Raw genomic sequence first — 6,000 nt, forward strand, 5'->3', positions numbered from 1 at the left:
GGATGTGGTGCATTTTGAGTTAATTCATTCGCTCCAAAAAAATACTATGATACAAAAAATAAATTTATATGATAATTTATGAGTGTTATAATTTAATTTTTTTTAATAAAATTATAATTTAATTTGTACATATGAAATATTGGTATTTTATCGAAAATAAAACTCTAAATTAACAATTTTATCCTAAATTCTATCCAAATTTGATTGAAAATAGAATTCTAAAATTAACTTTTTTATCCTACAAATTGAATTCTATATAACTCTATCCTACGTGGCGCGACACTTGACGAAAAGTTAGAACGCCAAGTGTCGCTATCTCGTCGTCTGGCTAAAAGTTTAGCTTTATATATTAGTTACTAGTTTTGTGCCCGTGCGATGCTCGGGTTGTTTATTAAATTTAAAGATATATTTTAATCTATATGTCAAATTTTAAAACATATCATTGATACAAAATTAGTTAGGAATTGACATGTTTTTGTGACGATTTAAACTTGTAGACATGTAATGACAAATAATAATAATATTGGTGAAAAATATTTTTTGACCCTGTCTGAAATGACTCGTGACCCGACCTGATTGACAGGTCTACACACAGTAATAAAATTATATTAGATTGTGAAGTATATTATTTTAATTGATTAGAATATATTATAAACCATGGATGTGGTACATTTTGAACTAATTCCTTCGCTCCAAAAAAATATTATGATACAAAAAATAAATTTATATGATAATTTATGTGAGTTATAATCTAATTTTTTTTTTGAATAAAATTATAATTCAATTTGTACATATGAAATATTGGTACTTTATAAAAAATAAAACTCTAAATTAACAATTTTATCCTAAAATTCTATCCAAATTTGATTGAAAATATAATTCTAAACTACCTTTTTTATCCTACAAATTGAATTCTATATAACTCTATCCTACTTGGCACGACACTTGGCGAAAAGTTGGAACGCCAAATGTCGCTGTCTCGTCGCCTGACTAAAAGTTTAGCTTTATATATTAGTTATATGATATATATATATATATAATTGAGATCATGTGAGAACCAAGGTGAATAATAGGAACTAAGAACCAATCTCAGCAATTGATCTCACTCAATCTGACGGCTCACGTTTCACCCGCATTCATTAATGACATTTTCGTAATTATGCGGGTTTTGCAACTTTTTTCCAGTTTTTAAACTTTTAAGACAATTTTATTTACTTTATGACTGATTTTATTTACTTTTACTAACTTTTTATTTACTTTTTAGAAATGAAACTGAAAATCAGTTTGTAACATTCAAATATTACAAAAATGCCATTAATGACACGGGAAGCATGTAAGCCGTCGGATTAACATGATCTAAGGACCTAGATTAGTTCCTAGTTCTTATTTTAGCTTTGGTTCTCATTATAACTTAGTTCTCTCTCTCTCTCTCTCTCTCTCTCTCTCTCTCTCTCTCTCTCTCTATATATATATATATATATATATATATATATATATATATATATATATATATATATATATATATATATATATATATATATAGGGGAGGGATCCCATGAGAATAGGTCTTTATATGAGAAATCTATCATATATGAGAATACATCACAACCATTAAATAGAACAAGATCCAACAGCTGAGATTACTCCAAGAGTAATGGCAAAAATGTAAATTTATGCTCAAATAAAACCCCCCTAAAATTCTAAAACCCACATATTCAACCCTGTCAAGTTACCGGCTTCTCTCTCTCTCTCCATAAGCTTGACTTTCTCTCTCCTCTTGTTCTTAGGCAAGTAATTCAATTCTTATAATTCAATTCTTATGATTCAATTCTTTATACTCTTATGTGATTTTTATGCGATTTTTGTTAGTTTTTGAAGTGATTTTTTGCTTCGATTTTTATGCGATCTTTCGATTTTTATGCGATTTTTTGCTTCAATTTTTTTCTGCGATTTTGTTTGATTATGTTCGATTTTCGATTATGTTTGATTATGTTCGATTTTCATCAAGCATTGGTTTGCTTTATGTTTGATTATGTGGAGTGCTTTTTTCTTTGATGTGGAGTGCTCTTTTCTCTTATGCGGAGTGCTAAATTTATTGATCTTGATTGCTTGGATTGAATTTGTGTGTATTATCAGTGTTTTATTTGAAATTTATCTGAATTTTTGCAGGTTCATTATATTAGGTTGAAAATTATGGATGGACAAGCAAATAATGAAGCAGATTTTTTTTTTAATAACTTGGATGTTTTTATGTACAACATGTTCCAAAATCGTAGAACATGGTTGAAAATTTTAGAACATGTATGTATAAAATTAGAACATGTTTGTAGGAAAGCAAGGGAAATTAATAAATGAGGATGTAGATGAGTAAAATTTGATAAATAATTTGGATCATTTGATAAATAATTTAGAACAAATGAGTAAAATTTTGGAACATGTTCTGATTTTTCTAATAGGATGTCTAAAATCATGTGTTCTAAATATTTAATCATGTGTTCTAAAATTTTAATCAAATGTTATGAATTTTTATTCACATGTTCTAAAATTTGCTTTATATGTTATAAAGTTTTAGTCCAATATTACAAATTATGCTCTAAATAATCAAGTAAACTTCAGTCTTAAATTTATGCTCTAAATAATATCTTATGTTCTTTTTAATTATGAGTTCTAAATATAACATCATATGTTCTAATTTTTTTTTTCATTTGTTCTAAAAATTTTATTTACTTGTTAAAAAATTTAATTTAGACAATATGATTAAAATTTATTACTTAAATTCTTAATTCTTGAATACATGAGTAATATTTTGACATTAATAATTTAGAACATATAGGTAAAAATTTGGAACATATGACTAAAAATTTAGAGCATATGACTAAAATTTAGAACATAAAAGTTATAATTAGTAATCATGCATGTCTATTGTATGTTTTCGAAGTGATTTAAAAATTTCAATTTAGACCATATGATTAAAATTTATCACTTAAATTCTTAGTTCTTGAATACACGAGTAATATTTTGACATTAATATTTAGAGCATATGGCTAAAAATTTAGAACATATGACTAAAAAATTTAGAACATATGAGTTATAATTAGTAATATAATCATGCATGTGTGTTGTATGCTTCCGATGTGATTTCAAAATTTTAATTTAGACCATTGATGTGTCTATCTTATATAGTATTTTACCCCCGTCCCTTGGTCATAATTGGTAGTGTTTTTGGCTCTTTAGAGCCACTTTATTACTAATTGGTGTTTTCTAGTGTCTTCGTAGATTTGGTTGACTTTTGCAGGGATTTATGCTTTTGGAGTATTTTCCCGAGATATTTTGGAGCAATCACGAGCATTGGAGAAGCACGACCAGAGTTTATAGCCCAGGGCCGGTTAGAGCCATCGAACCGGTGATTAAGGGCTCGGTATAGGTGATACCGGGGCATTTGGACCGAGTATTCAAGATCCAAAGAGGAAACCCAGATTGGCCCGAAGAATTGGAGCCCAATCGAAGTCCAAATAGTGGCCCAAATGAGCCGCCCGACCAAAGAGGCTGGCGCCCAGAGGCGCGCTCGGCCGGGCGGGAGAAGCTTAGTCTGGCGCCCGGTGACGCGCCCGGCCGGGCGCGAGATTTGTACTATGATAAAAAAGGCGCGCCCGATCGGGCGCGTGTTTTATTAGTTGATGTTTAACGTAGTTTTAATTTGTTTTAGTTTAGGATTTTTGTACGGAGTATAAATACTCCTCTGTAATACGTTTTTAGGATCTCTTCTTCATCTCTTCTTCTTCTCCTTTTTACACTTTCTTTACTCTCTTAATTATTCTCTTAGAATTCTCTCTCTAAACCTTTGTTCTTAATTCTACTTTTAATTCCAGATTTATTTTGGTAACGATTCCTCTTCTCTTAATCTTAGTTATTTATTCTATTCCTTTAATCATGTCTTATTTTATTGCTTTGATTTGTTTAGTTTTTAATATGTGTGAGTAGTTTAATTTCTAGGGTTTATGGGGATCTAATAAATAATATGAAGGGGTAATTTATTGTTGTTAATTATCAATGCTAGATTAATTTCCTATTGATTGATTTAATGCTCTGTGACTAGATTAGGCCTATCTTTTATGCATGAGTTTGACAATATTGATTCAAGATTCGAGAGATGAGAATTAATGTTTAGGTCTAGTTTCAATAGGCAGATTAATTTATAAATGGTTAAGTCGAGATTCGAGAGATGAGATTTAATACCGGTAGATTAATTCTGTGATTGTAATACGTAGCGAAAGCCCTTTACAATCTGGTTAATTGATGCATTGATGATTGACTATTATTGATTATTGATATTGCATGATAATTTCCTATTGAATTGTTTTAATGTTTTACAATTGCGGCTTGTAAAAGTATAGCAATATTAAATTGATGAATCGAGCAGATGTTAATTTGATATTAAAGGCTATTTTCAATAAGAACTTAGATCTAGTAAATTGCGAGAGCCTGTTAGATCTATGTTGATTAATAAATTGCGAGAGCCTGTTAATCGTGTTATTTATGCAATGTCAATGATTGATTACTATGTTTTACCCTGGAGTATTATTTATTGGTGAACCTATGCCCTAGATCCTTTTATATATTGTTTTCTCCCTATTCCTATTCTTTGTAGTTTAGTTTCATACTCAATTATAAATATTGGTTACTTAGATAATTTAGATTATAATAATTAATTAGGAGTAAAAAAACTTGTTTCCCTGTGGAGATCGACCCTACTTCCCTATCTACTTTAGTTAGAGGACTTAAGTATTTACTTTTGATTAGGGGATACGACTTTACCCTGTCAAAATTTGGCGCCGTTGCCGGGGAAACGGTTTTATTTTTATTTCTGATTGTTTTCGTAGTCTAGATTATTTCCTTGTTTGTCTCAGAGAGCGTTAGTTCTCTGAGACAAATCTCATATTTGCTTCTAGTTTTTGTTTATGCCCATGTGTTCCAGATCAGGTTACATCTCATTCGATCCTGAGATCGAACGTTCCTTCCATAGACAGAAAAATTTCTACAAGCAAATCTTGGCAGATTCTGGTGATAATAATAATAATCACCGCGATCCTCCAACTGATTCTAGCGATTTAGAGACATCATCAGACGCAGAATCAGAGATGAAGGCTCCAAAGAAGCTTAGTGATTATTCACAACCAAAGCTTACGGATTTTCCACATCTCACCCCCACTCCGGCTCTTGATGGGGTTCAATTTGAAATCAAACCTCAATTTATAACGATGATAGAGAGGAAGCAATTCAGTGGAGCCAAGGGTGAAGACCCGAATCTTCACATTGCCGACTATTGTCAATATTGCAACACCGTCAGGCAAGCCGGGGTCACTCAAGACCAAATCAGGGAGATTCTCTTTCCCTTCTCTTTAACTGGAAAAGCTAAATTGTGGTTTAATGGCTTAAATAGAACTACACTTGGTATAACTGACTGGGAAACTCTTGTTTTGAATTTCTATAACAAGTATTATCCTGCAGAGAGAACATACAGCAGTATTACGAAGTGCGATTCAGAACTTTGCCCAAGAAGCCGATGAGTCTTTATATGAGGCTTGGGAGAGGTTCAAGGACTTACAAAGAGAATGCCCTCACCATAATTTAGCGCAATGACAGTTAATCCAAGCCTTTTATAACGGCATTGGAAATTCCTCTAGAATAATTTTAGACTCTGCAGCTAGTGGGAGATTTATGAATCTTAATGTTGATGATGCAGGTCAGGTTATTGAAGATATGGCGATACACAATTCCCAATATGGGAATCCCAAAGGATTTGCTAACAAGGGGAAGCATAGTGTCAACTCTGTATCCTTTTTGCAAGCTCAACTAACCTCTATTTGCCAAAAATTAGATAATCTGAGCACTGCTAATGTAGCTAATGTTTCTAGAATTAATAATAATTCTAATGAGGCTTTCTGTGAAAATTGTGGTATTGTAGGTCATTGGGAGCAAGATTGCAGGAGTTCCGTGGAG

At 31.3% G+C, this 6,000-nt stretch overlaps 1 non-coding gene across 1 annotated transcript; it reads right to left on the reverse strand.

The window, feature by feature from the left end:
- Positions 1-5,523: 5,523 nt before the first annotated feature.
- LOC145560934 (small nucleolar RNA R71) lies at positions 5,524-5,630 on the reverse strand. The gene has a single exon (XR_014093525.1). It is a non-coding gene; the product is annotated as a small nucleolar RNA R71 (small nucleolar RNA).
- Between the last annotated feature and the right edge of the window lie 370 nt (positions 5,631-6,000).

This window comes from Chenopodium album, chromosome 9, assembly GCF_948465745.1.
Source record: "Chenopodium album chromosome 9, dcCheAlbu1.1, whole genome shotgun sequence".
Classification (NCBI taxonomy): domain Eukaryota; kingdom Viridiplantae; phylum Streptophyta; class Magnoliopsida; order Caryophyllales; family Amaranthaceae; genus Chenopodium; species Chenopodium album.